Below are 26817 nucleotides of genomic sequence, written 5' to 3' on the forward strand. Positions count from 1 at the left end.
CAGGCATAGTTGAGAGGTTCAGGGACTTTACTCATAGGTTTACTCCTTTTCCCTGATCGAAATGGATTGAATGTGACCTGTCGCTTCAGTTAGGCAAAGCATTACGATGAGAGGTCAGCTAACAGTAGGGTCGGCTTTGTAGGAGTGAGCCCGCTGGCTGGCCCTTTATAGGTGGGATATTAACCCCGGTATGTCTAAGTTAAGGTTTGAGAGGCCAGAAGCCAGACAGGGGACACAATTTCACAGGCAGTAGAACGGCTGACCAGATAGGGGCTTTTGGTTGCTGATGAGCACAGCTGTCCAGAGTGGAAAGGACTGGGGGGGATGGAGCACGAAGAAGGCCATCTCCAGAGCACAGTTTGCAGTTGGTTGAGAAGTTCAGGGACATTACTGTTACAGTTCTCAGCCCGGAGGAGCGGCAGAACTGATAGGGAGTTTGTTTGCTGGATAGCCTTGCTGTCCAGAGGATTAGTGGACATGTCCTTGCTTGAGCCAAGGGAGGCCTGGGAATGCACAGTCTGTAGGTCACTAGATCTATGGGCGACGAGGATATGGTGGATAGTGTCGCCCGACATACATTGGAGTACCTTGTAGCAAAGGGGATTTGGTTTCATAAGACATGGTTCGCTACATACTAAATGCACTGGGTGCTTTTATGAAGGTGGTGTGCATTTATCCAAAGTAGGGATGGCGAACTTTCTGCCTGATATAGCGGAAGCACTGGTAGCAGCGGGTTGTAACTAAGAGGTAGCTAGTATGTGGGGGGACTCTGGGACGGCGGCTGCCTTACCCAGAGCCATGGCGGAGTTACAGGGTGATCCAATGCAGGAAGGTACAGAAGGGTACCCTCTACAGGAGCACCGGAAGGGTGCGAGAGCAAATTATCCCCAGGGAGATCCACGCTGGGGTGGATCCTGGAGGAGGGACGGGGCCCCGTTAGTCCTTTGGGCGGTTGTAGACTTGAGCAACCGGGGGTTGCCAACACCGCTTAGCCCCCCGGAGAGAGGGGAGAGGTTAGACCTTCCCCCAAAACTGACAACGCCCCGCGGTTAACACCACGGGGGGTTATGGCTCATCAGGTGGGCGGGTCGCGAGAGGCGGCCTGAACCTGGACCGCCTGTAAGATAACCCAACATGTGGGCATAATGTACATGCTAATAAAGCTGCAACAACTTTCTCCAACAAATCATAGTGTGGTGTCTGTTATTTGGGAAAGTTGGAGGAGGAGCGGTCCTGGGTATGGGCCGATATTGGCACTATGACTGGCTGCCCCGGGACACCAAAGGTGGCCACCTACGAGGGCGGCCACCCTTAGTGCCAGAGGATGGCACAGACCCATGAGCGGTCTAGTGTTGGGGGGACCACATGGTCCCCCCTGTGATGTCACTTCCTTCGGCCGGGGGGAGGGGCAAGATAAGCTATATGTTCCGGGGGAGAGGGTCAAGCGCCCTCTTTGTTCCTGAACGCGGTGGCGAGCTGACCCTCTCTCCCCCTTCCTCGTGGACTTCGGGCGGTCGCTGCCCGTGCGCTTTTGCCGCCCTTCCGCTTACCCTGCTTTCGGGCAGTCAGGGGGGCTTGTTACTACTAATATTACTGTCTTTTGGGTTGCAGGCAGAGTTACAGGGCGATCCAATGCAGGAAGGTACAGAAGGGTACCCTCTACAGGAGCACCGGAAGGGTGCAACAGCAAATTATCGACAGGGAGATCCACGCTGGGGTGGATCCTGGAGGAGTGACGGCGCCCCGTTAGTCCTTCGGGTGGTTGTAGACCTGAGCAACCGGGGGTTGCCAACAATGCTCAGCCCCCCGAAGAGCGAGGGGCGTGAGTAAGGGGCGGAATAGAGGTCCGCCGAGGGGAGGCGATAGACCTTCCCCCAAAACTGACAACGCCCCGCGGTTAACACCACGGGGGTTATGGCTCATCAGGTGGGCGGGTCGCGAGAGGCGGCCTGACCCTGGACCGCCTGTAAGATAACCCAACATGTTGGCATAATGTACATGCTAATAAAGCTGCAACAACTTTCTCCAACAAATCATAGTGTGGTGTCTGTTATTTGGGAAAGTTGGAGGAGGAGCGGTCCGGGGTATGGGCCGATATTGGCACTATAACATGGGGGATTATGGGCTTTAAATGACAGTTAAATACATTTGCACTCTGTTCTAATGTTTCCTGTTGAGCAAAAGGGAAACTACTAGTTTTTAAATGGGGGATTATGAGTTGTAAATGGATGTTACATATTCCAAGTACAGTATTTCACTGATTTCTCTTGGCATTATGGGCACAGCAATTTTCTACATGGTGGATGATGGGTGTTAAATGGCTGTTGCATGTACCTGCCACTGGATTTTCATGATTCGTCTAAGGAAACAGTAGTTGGCTATGCTGAGCATGGTGGATTATCAGCTTGAACAGACTGTTAAATCATTTTGTGAATATGGTCAAATGATTCCTTTTCGCAAAATGGCAATAACTTTTTTAAATACATGTGAGTTTATGGGTGCCAAATGGCTAATACATAGCCAGGGCGTGGTGTTTTAATAATTCCTTTGTGGATAATGGGCATAACAATTTTCTACATGGGGAATGATGGGTGGGAACTAGCTGTTACAGGTGCCTGACACTATTTTGTCATGATTCCTATATGATAATAGTATAATAGTAATAGAAAACCTCTGTTTAAGAGAATGTGGGTGTTAAAGAGGAGCAGTTAAATGCAATTACGGCTGTACTCGAATGGTTCCGTTTAGGAAAGTGGGAATAGATATAGTGTGTGCTGCTGCTCCTTTTATTATGACCAGAGGAGACTTTTTCCAATCCCTGCTGCTTGGTAGTTACATAGGTGCGTTCAGATTGCCCTTGTGCAAGTTCTCGGCCCGCAGAGTGACAAAGAAACATCAAAGTAGCTTTGAATAGTTTCCACGTGGGTCCTAATAAACTAATAGAGGCATTGTCCTCTGCTAAGTGTATGAAAGGAAGATCCTGAGAGGAATACAGCACCCCCCAATCACCCCCCTCCACCTCCAGCTGGCTCCATACACAATAATAAATTCAAAATGTATAATGGACTCGAGCAATTAGGGCGAAGTAAGCAGACAGACAAGGCATTAGTTATCTCTTGAGGAGTAATGTCTTTTTCCAACACACTAAATTCTTCAGGTAGAGATGGAGGAGAGGGTAGGCCTGAAAAGAAAGTTTTTAAGTTCAAATCAGTGGGAAAGGTGTCATCGGGATAAAGATTATAGTAGTCATGGAAAACCTCAGCAATGTCCTTATCCGATGATACTAGTTTATTCGTGGATTCATTAAGAATAGGGCCAATAGTCTTACATTCAGATTTAATCTTTAAATAGTTAGCTCACATTTTCCCCGCTTTGTTTTGCCCACCATGATATTTAGATTTAATTTTAAGTAAAATATGACATGCATCAGTTGTTGCTAATTTGTTAAGCTCAGATTTAGCCTTAATTAAATCATGAAAGGCAACAGAGGAACGGGAGGTAAAATATGTATGTTCTAGGCTTTTGAGTTGTCGTAGTTGATCTTCATATTTCTTTCTGTTGGACTTCTTCTTCTTCGATACAAAGGAGATGGTAAAGGCACAAAAAGCAGCCTTAAAAGCATCCCAATTATTAGGAATAGAGGTATCTGATGGATCATTAAGACTAAAAAATTCATTAATATAAGAGGAAGCCTCTTTGAGAAAGACTGTGTCATTCAACAAAAAGGTATTAAGTTTCCACCGGCTAAATTGAGGGGAAATATGTGTAAGATCTAAAACAGCATAAACAGGTGCATGATCCGATATGAAAATAGCACCAATTTCGGATTGTTGGACAGGGGGAGCAAAGATTTACTGGCCAGAATATAATCAATTCTTGAGCGAATATGATGTACATTAGAAAAAAAAGTGAATTCAGTTAAGTCAGGATTACAAGTCTTCCAGACATCATATAATGGACGAGAGGCAATGGTCGACTGAAAAGCTTTGCGAGATTTGTCAGGTTGAAATTTACATTTGGATAATCTGTCAGAAAAGGGATCTAACTATTGGTTGAAGTCACCAGCTACAATGATATTGGGACAATCAATGGAAGAAAGGAGGACTTTAATATCATTCCAGAATTTAGGACCATAAATATTCAATAGAACCAACGTTTTATTTTGTATCACAATCTTTGCCATTTCCCATCATCCATCAGAATCACATTGTGAGGATAACATTTGTACTGCTAAAGCTTTATGGAACAGTAATAATAATAATAATAATAATAATAATAATAATAATAATCCACATTTGTAAAGCGCACAATCACCCGTAAGGGTCTCTAGGCGCTGGGGGTCGTCGGGAAGATTAAGCGAGCTATTGCCCAGAGTCACATGGTGCTGGGCTAACCTGCCGCCGGAGCCGGGGATCGAACCCTGACCCCCAGATTCCAGCGTCAGTCGCCCTGGCCGCGCCGCCACACCTCTCCCTGTATAACAACACCTCCTTTTTTGTGGACAGCAGGAGAAAAAACAACTTGGCCCACCCATTGCCTTTTTAGTTTAAAAGATTCATCATCAGTACAATGAGTTTCTTGAAGAAAATAAATTTGAGAATTAAGTTTTGATAAATGAGACAGTACCTTTTGTCGCTTGATAGGATTCCCAAGACCACGTACATTCCACGTAACAACTTTACACATAATGAAGGTAGGGGAAGGTAGAACATAGTTGGAGATGACACATCTCAAGGGTACAACTGTAAGAGAAAACACACCACAGACAAAAATTACATATGAGACATACAACAAAAAATGAAACTACAAAAAGACCTATATTACCAAGATGTAATAACACAAGAATGGAAAAAGATGATATGGTGTAGTAAGAAATAAATAGAAAATGAAAGAGTAGAGATACAAAAAGAAGAGAGAAAAGAGAGAGAATAAGGAAGGAAAGATAAGCACAAAAATCAAAGCAAAGCAGCCAAATCTGTAAGAAAAGAAGAAAACAATGACAAGGAAGCATAGTGACGCGAGGCAAGGCGGGTCACATACAGATAACCAGAATACAAAGAAAGATAAAGCTATAATAGAAAGGACAGCATAGAAAAAAGAAAAGATAAACAAATAAAATCAGAGGATGTAAATATTAATAACAGTGTAAAAAGTAAGAAAGAAAGCAAGTAATTTAGAAAGACATGGAATCATTTAGAAATGGACAAAGAAGCAAAAGTAATACAAAAAGAAAAGATGATCAAGCTCTAGTATCCATCCCGGTTGAAGAAAATGGCTGAAGAAAAAGTTTAAGTTTTCCAGGGTCGTCAAATGATCCGGAACGTCCATTATGAGTAATCTTAGAGAGGCAAGGATGCAGGATGCCATATTTGATGTTTAAATGTCTCATTTGAGGACGTAGAGCAAGGAATTCTTTCCGGCGAGCATTAGTCGCATTGGAGATGTCCTGAGAAATGAAGATGTTATTTCCATACCAGATAAGACGACGTTTGAGTTTAACGGCCTTTAAAACAGTCATAAGTTCAGTAAATTCCCAAAAAAGCATAATGATGCCACGAGGTTTAGCAGGATTGGAATTAGGGCGACCCAGACGATGAGCTCTTTGTATGTTGAGGGGTGAACCAGAAGTTGGAAGATTGAGAAGATCTGGGAGAAATTTTTGAAGGAACAGAACCATATCAGGGCCTTCAACATTATCCGGCAGTCCGTATAAGCGTAAGTTGTTGCGACTATTACGATTTTCCAAATCCTCAGTGTGGAGTTTCAATTTATGAAGTTCCAGTTCGAGTGAATGAATTTTGGTAGACAAATCTTATAGGTCACTGACACGTTGCTCCAGGTCGAATACCTTACTTTCCATGACAATCCATCTGTCCTCTATTTGTTTCAATTTTTCATTTGTGGCAGTCATGAATGGCTGAAGGCCCTGCACCTCCTCTAAAATAGAGTCTAACACAGGATTCTGGGAGGAGAGAATAGGTGACGGGGCACATTTTTCTGCCATTTAGATTTAATGCCTGTAAGAGAGGACTTAGTAGAATGAGAGTCACTCGCCATTGCAGCAAATACAAGGATAACTGTAGAGTAGTGACAGTTTGCGCGCCAAATATGTGCTTCAGGAAAAATACTAGTGAAGAAAGGACTGTACTTTGACCTCCGTTGGTGATAATAACTGACAGCCTGTTGCAAAAATATATGAGTGGAAGTATGAGCTCAGCGGCCAAAAATGGCAGCCGCCCACCTCCCTCGAAACATAACAGAAAGCCAGGCTATTAGAAGACAAAAGCAGGTCCAAAATAAATTATAAATAGTGAAAAACGTGTTTCACCAGGAACACCAAGTGAAAATTGGTAAAAATACGTGACCTGAAGCACTTCACAGGAAAGAGTAAATCACAGGAATGAGCGCACAGTCACTGTAAGGACTTACTACAGCAAATGCTGGTAAATTGCAATTAAATTAAGTGGTAGGAAAAAAAGAAACCACTATGAGGCACATATCTGAGGGGTTTGTAAGAGAAAGATATGTAAAAAATGGCATCCAGGCATATGAAGGGATGTATGCGGTCAAACATCCATTTCCCCGCTGAAAATTGAAAGGTAACATCCATTAAATAGTAAAAACGCCCAGAAAAGCATTAGTTAATAATAAACTGCCAGCAGAAGGGGCCTCATTGTAACAGTAGGTGAAAGACAATTACCGGCTGGAAAAACGCAAGTATGACGGCCCAAAATGGCGGCCGCTCGCGTCGTGAGGGGAAATCAGCGGAGCTGGATACGCGATGTTTAGGGCATGAAAGCGTGTAAAAGGGCTGCCCAAATGCTCACATCATGGTCCGGAAAGGATGCCCATTGTTGTACGAAGGTCAGGAAGCAAAAAGACGGCTTTACAGATAAAAGAGTCCCGCCATCGAGCGGAGCTCAAACAGGAGCCGCCATCTTGCATCGGCGCCGAAGCCACGGCCCCCAATTTGTAATGTTTTAAGTAAAAACACACTCCTAAAAGGTCAAAGCGCCAACTACAGATATGTAGTCGTGCAGGACAGGGTCTAAGTCAAAAAATTTGACAGACGACAATGGAGCCTAGTTTGGATACGATATGTAGATTCAGTCCAGTCAGTTTTTACCTTCAGACTTTAGGAATTTCTCCGAAAAATTTTCTGAGAAGGTAAAGTTCAGTGGGGCAAGGCTGCAGGAGGTGACCGCAGAGGAAGCAATATCATTGGCTAGCCTTTGGTCGAAGTCGGAGTGAGGATTTCTACATTAGGACTTCTTGTCAAAAATAGAAGTCAACAATCTCTAGGGGGACGAGTCAAAGGGCTCTAGCAAAAGACAGTGACAGGAGGATGGAAGCCTCTTTGGCTCGGGACCTCTGAAAAGGATTTTCTGCTGTGGAGAGGAACGTAGCAGGAGAACCGGCAATTCACCTCGGCCGGATAGGTGAGCAAATTGGTCCTGGCCTTCTCCTGGTCTCAGAGCAGTTTTTGGCCAAACATGTTTTAAGTCCTCAGTTTTGGGAATTAGACATCTGGGCAACTTTAGCACCACAACCAAGGATCCAAGATAGGCGGTACACTTCTTGGCTCATTCAGGCTGTGTCCAGGTGCAGGTTGGAGTTGGGGGCCACCGTTTGTGTTCCTGTAGCCTCTGAATAGGAAGCCAGCAGACTAGTCCTTAAGGTCACTCTGGTAGCCCTTGGTTCAAGTAAAGATGCAGGGCTCAACAGCAGGGTTGGCCTTTAAGTCTTCAAGACAGGCTCTAGGCAGCAGAGCAGTCATTTCAGGTACAGCAAAACTGTCTTTCAGAGTGCACAGCAGCAGGCAGTCCTCTGAGAGTCCAGCAGGTCAAGGAGTCAAATGAATAGTGGGTCTGAAGGTCCTATTTGTATGCCCTGCTGCCATTCCTCTGGAAGGTGAAAGAAGCTTCAAAAAGGGATTTTTGAAGTGCATGGAATTTCCTGACTCTTCTGCCCGGGCTCCAAGCTTGGTGTAGTGACAAGGTGGAGGCATTAGGCCCTTTGTGTGAAGGCAAAGCGCACCCTATTCAGTTCGAAGTACGGCTATGCTTCGCTCTGCCCCCATCCTGCCACCAGATAGCCGATTGAGAAACAACTAATCCATCTATTATGTGACTGTTTGGGAGGAATTCACAGAGTCTAACTGTCAGTTACATTCAGTCATTTGACCTAAGATAGGCCGCAGGCTCAAAATAGCTAAGGGGAGGAAAATTCCAACTTTCCAAAGACAACGGAAGATTTCATATCAAGACCTTTTTTCATCTAATAAGCCTTGATTACGTAGGAACGCTATATGTCGTACAACACGAGATTGCTGTATTTCAAATGCTATATTATGGACTCAGTTACATCATTTTGAGTTTCGTTTAAATGTTCATATTTTCATCATTTGTTTATGTTAAGTAGTTTTTCTCAAAATTATTGGTGAAATTACACAACGTGGCGGTGTCGGCATCTTGGTGTGAGAGTACTGTTTGTGGCGGTGAATGTGAAGTTAGTTGGGTTTAGTGGGGGTGAGGGATGTAATGGTTGATAGATGAGAAGATGAGGCCGGTACATGGGGGTTCTGGTTTAGATGGAGGTGCGGATCGTGTTGTGAATGAGATTCGGGAGGGTGTGGTTGTTTCGGTTTAGTCAAGGGCATTATGGGTGTTGTAGTATCTAGAAAGGATTTTTGAATGGATGAGGCGGTTGGATGGGAATTGAAGACACGTGGGTGTGAGCGCTGGCTTTTTAACCGTATGTGTGTGAGAGTGACTGTTTGAGCAGATTGAGTAAACGGGTGAAGAGGTTATCGGCTGAATGCAGAGCACAGGCTTGTGTGTATAAGGAGAGAAGGGAGTATTGATTAGTAGCATTGATTATTGTTTTAAGTTGCAGTGGGTGGGCATTTGAAGTTTAAGAGGGGAGAGCACACATTTCGTGAGAAATTCACATTGAGACTGGTAGGAGTGTATATTTTTTAGCAGTTTTATGGGGATTTTGTTTTTGATTAAATGGTATATTTAATTTGCGCAATTGGTATATCTACTCTCGTATTTTTTCCGAAACCCCTGACGAAGAGCCTTCGGCTCGAAATGCATTGGGTAGCATTGATATGGCCTACGTGATGTTTATTAACTGACGTGCCATTGTTTAAAAGCCTGTATTAGTAATCAGCTGCATTTGCAAATGTGCAATAAACATCTATTTGCAATCTCGCTGTCTCCGCGGCATTGCTATGAAAATATGGATTAAAACAAGGAATAAAAAGTCAAGTTTTGGTGAACTAAGGTTTACAACGATGTATTGAAAGCGAAATGGTCCCATTCAAAGCAGTGCGCTAACATGGTGCGTTCGTAACGTGCCTTTCGAGTTTTTCAAGTTGAAACAGTGACCGGAGATGGGTCACTGTGTGATGCGCATGCAAGTCAAGATATGTCTGAAGAAGTGGTTGACATTCAAGGGAAGGAGTGCAATCCAATTTAACTCTATTGTTGCTCACAATTTTTTCGTCCCAACGAAGGGTGCACACCAAGGTACATGATCATAATTGAGATTCGAACACTTGAGACAAGGGAAGATTTCATATCAAGACCGTTTTTCATCTAATGAGCCTTGATTACGTATGAATGCTATATTGCTGTATTTTAATTGCTGTATTATAGACTCAGTTACATCATTTTGAGTTTTGTTTCAATGTTCATATTTTCATCATTTGTTTATGTTAAGCAGTTTTTCTCAAAATTATTGGTGAAATTACATGACGTGGCGGTGTGGGCATCTTGGTGTGAGAGTACTGTTTGTAGGGGTGAATGTGAAGTTAGTTGGGCTTAGTGGGGGTGAGGGATGTAATGGTTGATAGATGAGAAGATGAGGCCATACTTGGGGGTTCAGGTTTAGATGGAGGTGCGGATCGTGTTGTTAATGAGATTCGGGAGGGTGTGGTTGTTTCGGTTTAGGAAAGGGCATTATGGGTGTTGTAGTATCTAGAAAGGATTTTTGAATGGATCAGGTGGTTGGATGATAATTGAAGACACATGGGTGTGAGCGCTGGCTTTTTAACGGTGTGTGTGTGAGAGTGACTGTTTGAGCAGATTGAATGAACGGGTAAAGAGGTTATCGGCTGAATGCAGAGCACGGCTTGTGTGTATAAGGTGAGAAGGGAGCATTGATTAGAAGCGTTGATTATTGTTTTAAGTTGCAGTAGGTGGGCATTTGAAGTTTAAGAGGGGAGAGCACACATTTCATGAGAAATTCACATTGAGACTGGTAGGATTGTATATTTTTTAGCAGTTGTATGGGGATTTTGTTTTTGATTAAATGGTATATTTAATTTGTGCAATTGGTATATCTACTCTTGTTATATTTATTCAGAAACACCTGACGAAGTGCCTTCAGCTCGAAATGCATTGGGTAGCATTGATATGGCCTACGCTGATGTTTATTACCTGACGTGGCGTTGTTTAAAAGCCTGGATTGGTATACAGCTGCATTTGAAAATGTGCAATAAACATCTATTTGGAATCTCGCAGTCTCCGCGGCATTGCTATGAAAATATGGATTAAAACAAGGAATAAAAAGTCAAGTTTTGATGAACTAAGGTTTACAACAATGTATTGAAAGGGAAAAGGTCCCATTCAAAGCAGTGCGCTAACATGGTGCATTCGTAACGTGCCTTTCAAGTTTTTCAATTTTCCAAAGATGGCATTTTCAAAAATCTAATAACAAATATGACTTTACCATTAAAGAGGCCTTTTCATTACAATTTCATAAATAATAAATTAGCACTTCTTAAATGCAATAAGGCAACCCAGTGTTATCCTATAAGACAGGTAGGCCTTACAGCAGTGAAAAACAAATTTAGGAGTTTTTCACTGCCAGGACATGTAAAACCTAAAAGTATATGTCCAAACTTTTAGTTTCACAGCACCCTGCCCTACGGGCTCCATATGGCCTACCTTCAGGATAGCTTATATGTAACATAAGGGGAGTCTAAAACTTAACACGAGGGTTTTAATGGCAAGTGTACATGGCAGATTAAAACTGCATTCAGGTTGCAGTGGCAGGACTGGAACATGTTTTAGGGTGCTACTTCAGTGGGTGGCATGTTAAGTGCTGCAAACCCACTGGTAACATTTAATTAACAGACCCTGTGCTTATGATATACCACTCTATAAGGGACCTATAGGTAAATTAAATATGTTAATTGGGTATAAACCAATTTAACCATACTTTAGGGGAGTGAGCTCAAGAACTTCAGCGCTGGTTATCTGTGGTAAAGTGCACAGACAACTAAGTCCTACAAACACGCAAAAAGTGGAGGGAAAAAGGCAAAACGTTTGGGGGTGAGCCTGCAAAGAGGGCCAGGTACATCAAATGGAAATTATCTTACTCATTTGTTGGTGTGGTTTTGTTTTAACATGTCCCTCCCTAACCTAATTCTTTTAGAGTAAGAGGTGTGGTGCCGTGTCTAGGGCAACTGACTCCGGAATCTGGGGATCACGGTTCGATCCCCGACACCGGTGGCAGAGTAGCCCAGCACCATGTGACTCTGGGCAATAGCTTGCTTAATCTTCCCAACGGCCCCCAGTGCCTAGAGACCCTTACGGGTGATTGTTCACTTTGCAAATGTGGATTATTATTATTATTAATATTATTTCCCTAAACTACATTCATGTTGTAGTAATTTCCCCATTTTTTAATCACTCTACTTTGTCACTCCCACATTTAGTATTAAAACCTTCCTACCACTGGGTCAGAGATCTCAATATAGAAAACATGCCAGAGGTGGTTACGAAGCTCCCCAGTCAGAGCTTTGTGACTTTGGAGTATGTTGAGAAATAAAAATTAGGTACTCCAGAATTACTGAATATGAGTATTTGCTTGTTTTAAGAAAATAGGTATCTGCATCTTGTCAAAATAGATTGTGTGTATTTTATTAGCCACTAAATTGTACAGTGGGAGGCATGCTCCCTCTGGTATAGCTGTGTGATTTGCAGGATCCTGTCAGACCCCTGCAACAGGTGTTTACTTAACTGACCTTTCTTAACAGCTTTTTGAATAATATAGTGCACCAATTGCAATTGTCGTAGACACCCACAGTTAAACCTTGAGTACTCTGTGTACATAACACAGAGTAACCACTGTAACATTTCCACTTATAGCTATAGTTGTGAGATTGTGTGTAAGAGAGGTGCAGACATTTATTGCACCAAATGAGGTAGAAGAGGGGAGTAACTTGTACCAATTTATTAAACATGTAGATGATGGTTTATAGAAATAGACTCTATAGTAAAATTGGACCCTCTAGATGTCTAAGCAAACCAAACAATTATGCAGAATTGCTTGGGCAACAGTCCATTTCTACTAGAGAAAGAGCTGTGATGATAGCATGAGGAGGAAGTCCAGATATAATTTGCATCCGAGTGACCAGTCAAACTAACATAGAAAGTATGTGTATTGATAAAACCAAAGCTCTCCCTGTTGTTTAAAGGAACTAGTAGACAAACAATCAATAGTTTAAATGGTCAGTGGAAAATAAAAGATACTTAGGTATCAACTTTTACCCAGAACGACATAGGCACCAGAGGAGATATCTTAAAAAAATGTTACACCACTTTAAAAATGAGCCAAATAAAGTTAGTAATGACAAGGAAAAATACATACATGTTTTTGGAACATTCTGGAGTTGAAGGTAAAATATCAAATTTTTAACATTCTAGACACCCTTTCCTTTTAAATCATCTAACCGATAGTTTAATAGATTACTATTCTGATAGGCCGGTCTTGTGTTAAGAATGAAGGTGCTAAGAATTTTAATGTCAACACATGTGGGTTACATGTTGTTAGAAATGGGGGTCTCTAGTTGGGCTAGGCAGGCACCTTTGTCCAAGTAGGGACCCTTCTTCCTAGTCAGGGCAAGGGAGTTACTTCCCTAAAATAACCGCTTCTCAACACTTTAGTAGCTTGGCACAAGCAGTCAGGCTTATCTCAGAGGCAGTGTGTAAGGCATTTGTGAACACATATAGTAATCCAATGAAAACACTACAAATTGACAACACACCAGTTTAGGGGAATAAGTAATCTTTATCTAAACCAAAAAGACAAAAATCCACAAAACACTTTAATAGCCTTAAAAATAGGTTATTCACATAAAGTAAGTTTGTTGCAACAAATAACTCCACCTGGCTGGGGTGGGTTTCTTCCACATACAGTCCTCCTCCTTGGGACTCTGCACACTCCCACCTGGTGTGGTACCCCCTTACAGAATTGTCAGGGCACCTGTGGCAGGTATCCTGCACAATTCGCCCAGTAGTTCAGGGGTTCTCTCCTGCAAATGGGATCCCAGCCTAGGGGCTCTACCTTAGACTGGGCAGGGGTGAGGCTGCCCTCTCTATACACCCCTACTGGGGTCCTGCACCCTCCCACCTGGAGCAGTGCCCCCCAAAAGACAAACAAATAGGGACACTGTTAGCAGTCGGCCCTTCCTCCAGATCAGGGGGGACACCCTGAAACTGGCCCTCCAATCCTGGGTCTGTACCTTTAGGCTGGACCTGTTCCTGGCACCCCAGGACTTCTGAGGCAGTACACCAAACTCACCCCACCAAGGGAAACACACTCCTGTGTTGTTGTGAAAAAGTCTGCCTGGTGCAGGTCTCCAGCCTCCTGTCCACCTAACAGAGCATTTAGACCACCCAACCAGGGTCAATCATGGAGTTCTCTGACCTCAGAGCTGGCAACCCTTGATCCACTGGTCATTCCACTGGGGACCCCCTTCAACTCTCTCTCTGGACTCATGCCCTCTCCCAACTGGAGAGGTGCTGCCAGACACCAGAGCTGGTAGAATGCTAGTCACAGCAGTCTCCCCCTCTCCACTGACACCCTGGGGTACCCCTCAGGGGATTGCCTCTTGGTACAGGCCAGGCCCCTCTCCTGGTGTTCCCTCATGGAACCAACCAGGCCATGAGACTGGGTTTCAGGCACCACAAGACACAGCTGACTTCTACCGCTTCTCCTCTGAGACAGGACATGGGATCCTATACCCCTCCCATTACTCTGGGACCTACCAGGGCCCCCAAACCTTCCCATACCTCTCTTGGTTGGAGAATGCCTGAGCCACCTCCTTCAGGATCAACCCCAGATTCTTCTTCAGACCCTCTAGAATCCACCAAAAGGTCTGCCTCCAGTGCAAGTTCCCTGGGATCAGAGAACTCACACTCTACCAGGTGTTGGCATAGTTCTGGAAAACAGGGACTTAAAATATGCTCTCCATCAATTGAACACACAGGCTCACACAGGTGTTAACCAAGCTACATTTGCCTCACCAGCCAGTACCTTGCAAAAGTACCCCACATCACTCTCCTGAGACTGGCAAGACAGTGTCCGACTGTCTCTTTCACTCAACCCAGACTCTTCTGGGTGGTCTCTAAACTCACTTACCAGGGCTTCTTCCATGAGGGAACCCCTCTCCCTGCACCTCTCTTCTAGAGTCAGTAGAGTGCCTCTCCCACCACTAGATATATGATCCCCTGTGCCAGTTCCCCAATCCACTTCAAGGACACTGCGCACCACTGGAGCTACCTCATATACCTGAACCCCCTGGTGTATGTTAACCCCCTCCTTCAGGTCAGGCGCCACATCTCTGGGTGTGTGTACATCTTCCTCAGCACTAGAGAACACGTTCTTGCTGTCACTATCTGAGCTGAACTCCACCTCTAGCCCAGCCAAGCTCACTTCCTGAGCTTCACACATTTCTTTTCCAGCTAAGGCTCACTCTATCTCTTCGCACTCCCTGTCTAGCTGCCTCAGCTTCCGGTCATGAGCACAAATCTGATTCCTTTACTCACGAGCCAATCTTTACCAAAATGTTTCCTCCTCAGGGTCACTGTCCTCTTAGTATTCTGGGTGGGGATCCTCCCCCTCAGATCCCTCCTCAGAGTCATCTGATAGTGTTGCCTCCCAGCGTAGCACCTCATAGCTACACAGGGCTGCCTTAAGATCCTGCCCTGTTGATCTCCTCTTCACAGGTAGTCCCCTCTCCTTTTAAAAGACTTTTGGTTCTGTAGTGTAGTTCCTATCTTCCCAATAGGCTCTGCGCATTGGAATAATACCTACAGCAGTAAAGGCCTAGGCCAGACGTTAACTAGGTCTACTACTGTCGATACTAGACTTAAGTTTTGGGTTTGCCAGCGTAGCTCAGAGTTCGCTAGAAACTTTCTCGAATGTTCAGGAAAGAATTAACTCCCCTGATTAGACAAGAAGGGATTTAGTTTCTGACAACCATAGAACATGACAACTTTGCTCTCCCCTAATCAAGAGTGTATCTCCAGAGTCGTGTGAGCACAAGGCAATTATTTTACTCAGTCAGTACGTGCATTCTTAGTCTCATCAGATTGTAGAGAAAAGGAAGAGACGGGCGTGTTCAATAAAAAGGTGTTATTTATTGATCAGTCTCTTTTCTCGTACAAGAGAAATGGATCGATATTATTGCAATACTTATAGTTAAGTAAAGTGCATACATTAAAAGCAATAGTATAAAATAATACTGTAAAAACATTGATATGGTTTCTGAGCCATATGATGTTTAAAATGATTAAAATATATTTACATACACATATACATTTGACTAAACGTACTCAACTGGTGTTTCTAAATACGCCTACCCCGTGTACCTGACCTAAGTCTAATGCGTGGGCGGGAATAGAAAGTTACAGTTTAAGTTAAGTTTGTTTTTGCCAAGTGAATAACTAAATAATTCTCTGTGAGGGGTTATTCAGTTCTGTACCTGGAAGTTAGGATGAATGAGGAATGGTATCTCTTTCTCTGGTCTCGATATTCCAGGCTGCCTGCGAGGGCTGCCCGAAAGCGCCGGTGCTGGGTCTCTCGGTAGGAGATAGCAGCGCGTCTCTCAGCGCGTCAGGAAGGCGGGGCTGCTGCCAGCGGGGTCTGCTCTGCTTCTGGGCTTCGGCAAGTATGGCTGCTCCGTCTCGTCACCACGCGTGTGTTTGCATAGGGCAAGATCGGCAATATTTATACCTTAAAGGTGCCGAGATTGACGTAAGGATGGACATAGATACGTCAATAAAGATGTCATACGACTTGCTCGTTAGCACATTCTTTTACTGAAGTTCTCTGTGAAATCAAAACAATGGCCGCACGGACATAGATACGTCAATAAAGATGTCATACGACTTGCTCGTTAGCACATTCTTTTACTGAAGTTCTCTGTGAAATCAAAACAATGGCCGCACGAATTTTCCAGGTTGTCATAGGTTTGATTTGTTATGAGAACGTCGTATGCCTTATCAGGGGCTGGAGGAATGTCGCTTGTCTAATTTGATCTCAAGCGTTATGACCTAATCAGATAACACGTTCCTGTGCCGTATTGTGACTGCGTCAGATAACGGTATCTGCATCATGGGGGTTTTCTGCCTCATGGGCTGACTGTTAGTTAACTTGATAGTTAGTTTAACCAGAATAGGGTCAGGAATAGGGGGATCGATTCAGAACCTATAGGAATACATGACACCCACTCCACGCTAACTATGGTCATATTTACTAATCTATGCATAGTATAACATAGTACAACATACTATAGAGTATAGTGTATACCTCACCACCCCAAAATACATAAATGCATTTTGAAATTTTCAAATATACTGAAAAATTGCAGTCATATATATTGTATGCACTTAAGCTATGAATTAAACGCTAAAGTAAACACGCATTTGTAGACACTATTGCTTATTTGGTATATGAGAAATACACATGAAATGGCTCTTAATATGGCTATACAGAAAGAAAGTTCGAGACCATTTCATCACATAATAAAATATTTGTGAACATACCAGCGGGCAACTAAAGTTTATAAAGTATCTAAAAATAGAAATCTTAGTTCTCTAGGAATAGTTTCTTACTTTAAGCAGAAGATAAGTGTCCCGAAAATTTTGTAAAAAATAATTTGGGGCTGCTAAAAAATTGCTGTCCGTGAACTGGTGGGAAAAATTGTTCATGTGACTTTATTTTTAAAGTTGAAGGCCGAATTCAGGGAACGCCGTGTGCGAGCTTGCTCAAAAGTCTCTATTTCTGTTCTGGAGAGAACATCATATCATTAAGGCTTTCGAAAAAACTGTCAACAGCTTCATGGGAAAGTTCCACTAAGTCGGAAATAGGTGTAACCATGCATTCGTGCGCATGATTGTCTCCATTGACATTCTGATTCGCATTGCTGACAGAAGGTCGTACCTGATTAATGCTGCTTTCATCTTGAACTTCACTACTCTTCAATCGTAGTGGTGAAGATTCCACGAATGCCGTCATCAGGATTGGCAGCCTTTGAGGGCAGCACAAAGCGTGAACCTTGGTAGGAACCAACAATGTATCTGCATCCACTGGCGCATCCGATTGTAGCGTCAGACAGGTGTCTAACACGCATTCTTCTCCGCATAGCAGACATCTCAATACAGGTAAAACACATCTTTGCCACATTGGTCGAAATGATAGAAACCAAGTCATGTTCAGGTCTCTAAGCCGGGAGAGTCCCAGGATTTTTGATATCCGGTCCCGGTATCCAATGGCTAGGATTGTATCTTCCATTGTCGCGAGAGTTTGATCTGTGACATGGGTTGCCATAACGAAAAATAAGGACTAAGAATAGGATTCCTGCAATTAGTCCCAGGATCAAGGGAAGTCTGCCAAAAATCGAATGGACGAAATCTGGAAAAATACCCAGTATGGCTTTGAATGGTGTTAATGCCATCGAAAATACTGTCTTAAATACTTTTGAGACTCCACTGGTATCAGAAATATTTAAGATTTCGCTCAGGATTTCCGCGAAATGTACGGGGGAATTAGTCGATAATAATGTATGTATCTCTGCAGTCGTCCTTGCGACTTGAAGATCATACGTTTCTTTTGTTGACGTGAGCCTTGTAGGCGTCTGAAGAAGCACTGTTTTCATTCTGCTTAAAGTATCTATTCGAATAGAAGTAATTTTCAGACTGGGCCATGCCCTTGCCTCCCTGTCTGGAAAGGAGCTGGGGAACAAAGAACGTCCACAGCACTTGACCTTCGCAGTCGTAGTGACTAGATAAGGAGTCCCGGGCATAAGACTACAACATTTGCGGTCTACAATAAGAATGTAACTCCCATTATAGAGTCTTTGAAAGAATGGTTCTATTTCAGTTGCAGGTGCGCCTTGCTGGTGACATGAAAGGTTGTATGAATTCCCTTCACAGGCTCCATGCAAACTAATTCCGTTACACAGAAGCGTGCCGCTTAGTGACATAGCACAATTGTTGCCACTAAGAAACACTTTCTGTCCTTTATTACTGACACATGCATGTGAATAGGGCAGGTTCCAAGTTGTTTTAAGGTACCCCTTTCCCAATTTCTCGTACATGCCAGCCTGTATATATTTTTGGCAGTATTGAAACCTGAAGGTTGAGATTGGAATATTTATGATTCCGTGGATTATCCATTCACTGACAGGTCGTTCTGACATTGTCATTGGTAATCTTTCTAGTTTTTCAATGCTCAAGATTGTATAATCAGCACCCTTTTGCGCCATACCGATTTGTCTATCAGTAAGGTTAAAGATTTGGAATAGTGACGTTGTGTTGATTAAACGCCAAGGCACGTAGCCTGAACGCAGATTTTGTAACGTCCAGCCTAGCTGTACAATAGAACGCAATTGTGACTGACCATGTTGTAATAACAGTAAGTCTTGCGATAATATATCGATTGCTGAAGACACAATGCTGTCCAATGAAAAAATTCTGGCGGACAGAGTCATTAACCCATTGTCCACTACAGAAAGTGATTTTTCCAAATTAATACGGTCAATTTCCCGTATTCTTTCTGCTGTTTCAATTTGATTAACCTTCCAGGCCTCATTGTATGCTGCATATACAGAGGCTGCTATGAAACGCTTTTGACGCTGTTTGCGTGGTCCCATTATGAAATCACGCAAGTCAGCACCATCAGTAAGTAAAGTTAGGTGTTGCTTAATTTCAGGCAGTGTGGAAGTTTGTAGCCACTGAAGGCATAATTTGCCCACACTGTAGGTTGTTATTATCCCTGGGTGATGTCTTTGAGGATATCTAGGGTCTGGCCTGGTCATTTTGAACCCCTGTGTTTTATTCAGGAATCTGTCTTGACAGTTATTTGTATCTGTGGGCCAGATTAACCATTGTTTCCAATCAGGACGTGTTCTGTTTTGGTTTAATATATGGTTTACGTCTATCTCTTCATCCGTATCAGAGCTATTGCTAAACATTGTTGGCTTTGGAATAGACGGTTTATTTAAATCTTTGATTTTGGCTAGGCCAAGACAGGTGGTTTGTTGAACAGTGTCATTTAAAAATATCATTTGTTCTGGGATCATGCAAGCTCTAAACAAAGCATCTAAACCCTGTACTTGCCATTCTTTTGTACCCCAAACACTTTTCAAATCAACATTTTTGTCCCAATAATCAAATCCAAAAGTATTCATTTCTTCGAAGAACGAATCTGAATATATCAACTTTGTGTTGGTTATCATGGTTTTCATCCCTGTCTTGTTTGACAATTTAAAATAAAATGTTTCAGCATTACTTGTGTTAAAACCTGAAAAATATGAATATTTGTCGTAAACGGTTCTTGAGCTCCCTTTTGGAGGTGTTGCACAATGTTCCCATTGATTATAATTTAAAACATTTCTAGGTTGTGCAGATTTATGTAAAAAATGGTTACCATAGTGGTTATAGCAATACATACTATCATAATTTGTAGAACCCTGCAAATAATCATGTTTGGTAAATTTAGCAGACATTACTAAGTCAGACATCATGTTATTAATGCTTTCGAAGTCCCAATCATCAGCAAATGAGTTTGGTTTTGCAAAGTCACTCAAGGAGATCTTGATTTGGTGTGGATATTTCAGGATCTCGACCGGACCATAAAATCATAGTCAGTGTTGTCCCAGGCTACCCCACCAGGTATAGGATTGGCTGTGAAGTTGGCTGAAGAAAGTTCTCTTTTCTCGACGTGTGAAGATGTGTGTGGTTTGAGGACCAAGTTGATGTTCTGACTTGCTGTGTCCATTTTAGCATATTTTCCCTCAATGAAGCGTCCCAAAGTTAATACCATGATGAGCCAAAGTATGAGGATAAATGCACCAAAACCCACCCAAAATTCAATCCATGGAGAAATCAGATATGTTTCTTTCAGTTGGTTCAAAAGTTCCTTAGCTTTGTCTTTAAAGGATTTTGATGATGGCTGTGTCTTTGATTCACTGAGGCTTTCAGAGGAATCATCGAAGTTGATGAAGTAGCCGGATGCAGTTCTGTCAATTGTTCCAATTGGTTCAGGATTTTTGTTTCTTGAATTGTCACTTGGTACTTCATTATAGATTGGTGTGTCTCTGCTAAATGTTTTTATTTGGGTTTTCAGAGGTCTGAGTTCTATTGCATTGTTGCATAGTCCTTGTTGTTCTTCTGTAGGCGTTTCGAATGTGATGAGCCTCTTTGTTAGGACCTCTGTACTGGTAGCAAACCTTGGTGTTCTGCTACTTATTGGGAGTCCACTTGGCCTACTGTTTGTTATCGGCCACATGTTGTGGTTTTACCAGGTCGATGGATACAACTCGGTTCTCCTTTTTACCAGCAAGTGGCGGTAGTACAACTGATCTTGTCTCGTTGACAGACAAGACAGGAACTGCTTTTCTGTAAGAAGGCCCAAATTCCTTCTTTACCGCGATCTTCTCCCTGACTAGATCCCCGACTTTTGGAATCCAGACAGGTCTTGCTGGGACAGGTGGTGATTCTTCAGTGGTTGTTGGCTGTTGTTTCAACTGTATGTTGCTCAGGTCTTTTCTTGTTTTGTTTAAGTCCTGCAAAATAGCCAAACGGTCTTTGACATCAAAGCTTTTTTCTTTAACCACTGAAGTCTGACTGTCGAGGTCAGAGATAATCATTCTAGTTCCAAATAATAATTCGTACGGACTGAATCCCTTCAGAGAATTTCTTGGCAAGTTATTTAGACTACGTTGGACACTTATTAGATGTTTGACCCACCCAGCTCCCGAACCTAATACCTTTGCCGTTATCGATTGCTTTATGTCACGGTTTTTTCTTTCAACAATTCCGTTCCCCTCAGGGTGAAATGGACAAGAGTACCGCAATTGCACGCCCATGCTGACCATGGCCTCCTTATAAGCCCGAGAGCTAAAAGCAGGACCATTGTCCGAATGCAGCATGCCAATTGCGTATGTGCCGATAAAGACTCGCAAATCTTTTATAACAGTTCTGGCGTCAGCCGTTTGCTGGGGCCACATCCATATAAATCTCGTGCATGAGTCCACTGCAACCAAGATATATTTATAGTTACCATCCCTTTGCAAGGGACCGCAGTGGTCTAGATAAACACAGGCTAATGGTTTATCCGAGATTAGAAGGGGCGTCTGCGCTGGACGTCTCACCGTTGATACTTTCATTTTTTGACATATTTCACATGCTAGAACATAGTTCCTTGTTTGTCTTCTCATTTGTGGCCACCAGTATCTCTGTTTTAATAATGATATTGTGGCTGAGACGCCAGCATGAATAGAAGCAAGCCCTTCGTGTGCCGCTATTATTAGTCCTAACCTATGTTCCATGTTTGGAATTGCCCTGTCCCCCACTCCAGGGATTCGAGCAAAAGGAACATTGTTTGCATCAGTTATGTATGAGTATTTTACTGGAAAGCCTTTAGGGAGTGGTTCTATCGAATCCTTTTCTGAAGCGCTGACAGCTTGTAATATTTCGCTGTCTATTTTTGTTTTTGACCGGGTGACGGCAGCTACGGAAGCCGTTTGCACAGCTGCCTTCGCGGCCTCATCAGCCAATGAATTCCCTGCAACGTGAACGCCATCACGTTGATGACTCAGTGTATGTATCACGTGAGTCTTTGGTAGTTCTTTTTGTAAAAGAGCTACTTGTTCCCAGAGCATTTTATGCTTGATTGTTCCACCTATCGCATCCTTGAAACCGTTCTGAAGCCAGATCTGCAAGTATTCATTATAAGACTGAACGCAATAATACGAATCGCACACTATGAGTGTGGGGAATTCTCGATCGGTATTTTCAAGCGCCATCTTGAATGCTAGTAGTTCAGCTCGCTGAGCTGTACAATCTCCTAGGGATTGTGTTTTAGTGAGGGTTGGTTTAAATTTCCCTTCGTGACAACGACCTTTAACAATCGCGCACGCAGCACTGTAAGCTTGTTTACCCCCTACTGCGGGTTGTGCTGATCCGTCTGTATATATTATACAGCCGTAGTGATCTAGAGGCAGAATTTCGGTTGGCGGAGGACATTCAAATTCATATTGGAGAAATTCTTGTGTTTTTAAGTAAGGATCAAATTCGTACACCACGTCTGTTGCAGCAAGAGAGTTAGCCCATTGTATCCATCTTGGATGGAGTGCTTTAGCATTTGGAATGCTTGCCTTTGTTACCGCCTCTAAGGCTGGTATTGGTGTCACGATTACTATTCGTTTACCTTGTGCCAGGGCTCGTTCTTTTGCTATAGCTGTCTGTGTTGCTGTAAGAATTTTTTCCGTTGGGCTAAATTTCATTTCAGCCTTAGTGTACAAGTGTGATTTGAATGCAATTGGTACCTTTTCTCCCTCATTAGAGGTCAGGTATGTGAATCCGCATCTCCCTGGGATGACTCGAATCACAAGATTGCGTGTGTTATCACGTGTTTCTAATTTTGTTTTAATTAGCATGTCTGTTTGTAAGGATCTCAAAATTTCTGTGTGTGTTTGAGTCCAATTGGATCTTTTAAAGTCTGGTTTAATTAGATCATAAAGGGGTTTGACCCTTTCTGCTTAATTTGCAATGTATGTTCTTCCGAAATTTAAGAAGCCTAGAATTGACTGTAGGTTTTTTAGTGTTTTAGGAGCTTGGATTACGGCACATTTCTCTAGGAAATTGTCAGCCAGGCTTTTGCCTTCACTTGATAACTCATATCCTAAGAATAGGACTGTCAGATGGGCAATTCTGGATTTTTTAAAGTTGAATTTGTAACCCTCTGCTGCGAACCCAAGTATTATGGTGTTCACTCTTTTTAAGTGAGTATCCAAGTCATCGTCTGTTAAGTAAATGTCATCGACATAAGATAATGCTTCATCATCATATAGTTGTAGTAATTCTGTTACTCTCGCTGAGAATACCCCCGGGCTGTTCTTGTACCCCTGGGCTAACCGACAGAATTGTTTTTGAGTGCCATTTACTGAGAATGCAGTTAAATATCTGCTCTCTGGTGCTATGTTTTGACAAAAGAATCCATTGGAGATGTCCAAGGTTGTTTTGTATTTTTTGCGCACTATGTTATTCATTAGTGCAGCACTGTGTGAGTTTTGCACTGCAAAGGTTTTGCAACATGTGTTAAGGTGTCGGTAATCCAAAACTAGACAATATGAATTGTCTGGTTTGGAGACCGGAAACAAAGGATTGTTCATTTGTGAGGTGCAAGTTTCAATCACCCCCTGGTATTCTAGCTGATCTAGTATTTCATTTACCTGTTTTTTAGCTTCTTGCTTAATTGGGTACTGCCTTTGTGCAGTAGGTTGTGATTTTAACTGGATTTTGTGAGGAGGAGAATCCTCATCCCATCCTACATGATTTTTATATAAAGAAGGTGCTAAGGCCACTGCCCACTTTCTAGCAAGTGTGTATTTTTTATGAATCTGGATTTGATTCGAGAAGGCAGGCATAATTACTTCTTCGCCATGAGGGCACTCCCTGACAAACTCTGGTGGCCAGTCTTTTTCAGCTAGAAGGATGTCATAACCCTTGGAGAGGTTATCCCAAAATAGTCCCCTTATTTTCCTAGTCTTATCTCCCTCTATACGTAATGTTATCTCGTATATCTTGTGGGGTTTGCTAACTCTGGTGTCTGCAGTTTCCACTTGAAGATATTCATTCGTGTCCACTGTCTCCAGATGATTCATAAGGACTTTGCGAGCTATGCTCACTTCTGCTGCGCTGTCTAGCATTGTCTGAGCCCACTCTCCGTTTTTCAGTTGTGTCCTCAGTATTCTCGGCATTGTTAACTACCTTGATACTGGCTACCTTCTTTTTTGGAAATTGTAATTTCTTTTTTTGTTGAGCAGGTTCCTTGTCTTTGGACTTGGCGTGCTCTTCTCTTTGTTCTGATCGTCCTCTTCTTTCCGATTTCTGCGAGGAAGTCTGAAAAGATTGAGAGGGACGCGTATCAATGTCTTGATATCTATCAGGTTTTTTAATATTATCCCTATTTCTAAGGTTATATCTTTTCCCAGAGGGGTCACTCTGGGGTGACCTGTGTCTCTGGTTCGGAGATTTCTCCCTTCGCCTAGGAGACCTTCCTCGGGACTGGAATTTCTTTTCTTTTGGATTGGATTGTTTGTTTCCATCCCAGTTCTTTTTTGGTGAATTATTATTAAAAAATATTTTTTCTGGACTTTCAGTCAGTTGCGGTTTTACTGGTATTCCACCTAAACTATCTCTACCTAGTTCTTCATAAGATTTTTCTATGATTCTGGCAATTTCAGCTGGTTGGTCTGCTATATCTGTCTCTTTTAACCTCTGGCGGATCGCCACGTTTGCTGCTTCACCTTTTATATTGGCTAATAATATAGCCGAGACCTGCTTGAAGTCTTTCAGTAATTTCATACCAAGAGTTAAAGCTGGTTCTGGACCGTATTCATCTTGAATTTGTTTTAGCACATCTGGTATTACCGAAATGGATGGAACACCGTGCGTTTTTGTGTAGATTGAAGCAAAGACTGTACCCCAAGTGTCACAGTCCTCTATGTGTGGTGCGATTCCCATTGGGAGACATATAGTCAGAATCCTGTGTTTTTCTAGCGGGGTGGTGTCAGGAAACACCGCCTCTATTTGGGTGATTTTCTGTGCCAACCAGAATGGTATCTGTTCCCGTTTAGCCGGAACTTTACCTAGGCAGGATTGGATGTTCTGTGGTGTGATTTTATTTGTGTTCCCCTGGTGAGGGGTCAGCTGTGGAAGTTTAATCGCTGGCTGAATTGTTGAAGTCCGCATTACATACTGGACTAATTGTCTATGAATTTTTAGTAATTGTTTTAGCTGTATTAACAGCTCTCCTGTAGACATTCCTTCGATGTCTGGGTGTGGTGTGTATCCGGCTAAGACCGGCCACGTTGCTCCTGGTCTACCTAAAGGACCGAGCCTGGTGATGTGATTATTATGTATTAGGGCGCCATCAAATAAGAGCAAATGCTCTTGGAATTTGAGTGGTACTTCCACCTCCTCGAAAGGAGTGTAAATGTCGGGTGGAACCTCTATTTTGTAATAGTGGAAGTACTTTGTTACAGCATTTGCTGCTGGAAAATGTATCCATGTATAGTATACCTCTGTCTGCCGATATTCGTGTGCCTCAATTAAGAATATGACTGTGCCACCTCTAGGTGTCAGTCCATTTTCTATAAGTTTTAAGGTTATAGATTTCCTTTTGGTGACCGGGATGAGTATTATATCCCCGTCCGCATCTAGTGCTGCAGTATCAGCTGCTACTATTTCAGCTGCTAATCTAACTGCCTCTCTTTCGTCATCACTTTCTGACATTTTACTGTTAGAAAGGTTATTCTTTTTGTTTGCAGATCAGGTTTCTTATGGAAACAGAGATTAGATGCACAATATTTTGGAACAGTGTATCCTTCAACGTTGACTAAACCAAGAACCTTACATAGGAGTTCCCTCCTGCGAGGTTTTGGAGGATATCACCTTTCACCCACTCCAGACGTCTTTGGAGTATTTGGGAAAAGGGGTCTGAGTGAGAAAGCACGACTGAGTTACTCTAAATGTCTTACGTTAGTTTTATCGCCCTTTCCAAACACGTTGGGCGCCATGTAGTGTAGTTCCTATCTTCCCAATAGGCTCTGCGCATTGGAATAATACCTACAGCAGTAAAGGCCTAGGCCAGACGTTAACTAGGTCTACTACTGTCGATACTAGACTTAAGTTTTGGGTTTGCCAGCGTAGCTCAGAGTTCGCTAGAAACTTTCTCGAATGTTCAGGAAAGAATTAACTCCCCTGATTAGACGAGAAGGGATTTAGTTTTTGACAACCATAGAACATGACAACTTTGCTCTCCCCTAATCAAGAGTGTATCTCCAGAGTCGTGTGAGCACAAGGCAATTATTTTACTCAGTCAGTACGTGCATTCTTAGTCTCATCAGATTGTAGAGAAAAGGAAGAGACGGGCGTGTTCAATAAAAAGGTGTTATTTATTGATCAGTCTCTTTTCTCGTACAAGAGAAATGGATCGATATTATTGCAATACTTATAGTTAAGTAAAGTGCATACATTAAAAGCAATAGTATAAAATAATACTGTAAAAACATTGATATGGTTTCTGAGCCATATGATGTTTAAAATGATTAAAATATATTTACATACACATATACATTTGACTAAACGTACTCAACTGGTCTTTCTAAATACGCCTACCCCGTGTACCTGACCTAAGTCTAATGCGTGGGTGGGAATAGAAAGTTACAGTTTAAGTTAAGTTTGTTTTTGCCAAGTGAATAACTAAAGAATTCTCTGTGAGGGGTTATTCAGTTCTGTACCTGGAAGTTAGGATGAATGAGGAATGGTATCTCTTTCTCTGGTCTCGATATTCCAGGCTGCCTGCGAGGGCTGCCCGAAAGCGCCGGTGCTGGGTCTCTCGGTAGGAGATAGCAGCGCGTCTCTCAGCGCGTCAGGAAGGCGGGGCTGCTGCCAGCGGGGTCTGCTCTGCTTCTGGGCTTCGGCAAGTATGGCTGCTCCGTCTCGTCAC

At 42.8% G+C, this 26817-nt stretch overlaps 1 long non-coding RNA gene across 2 annotated transcripts in view; it reads left to right on the forward strand.

The window, feature by feature from the left end:
• Positions 1-10091: 10091 nt before the first annotated feature.
• Positions 10092-26817, forward strand: part of LOC144827737 (uncharacterized) — a 95232-nt gene continuing 78506 nt past the window's right edge. For both annotated transcript variants that reach the window (XR_013610337.1, XR_013610336.1), the window contains exon 1: positions 10092-10151. This is a non-coding gene — a long non-coding RNA (uncharacterized LOC144827737). The remainder of the gene's footprint in view (positions 10152-26817) is intronic.

The sequence above is a fragment of the Lissotriton helveticus genome, chromosome 4_1, assembly GCF_964261635.1.
Source record: "Lissotriton helveticus chromosome 4_1, aLisHel1.1, whole genome shotgun sequence".
NCBI classification, from domain to species: domain Eukaryota; kingdom Metazoa; phylum Chordata; class Amphibia; order Caudata; family Salamandridae; genus Lissotriton; species Lissotriton helveticus.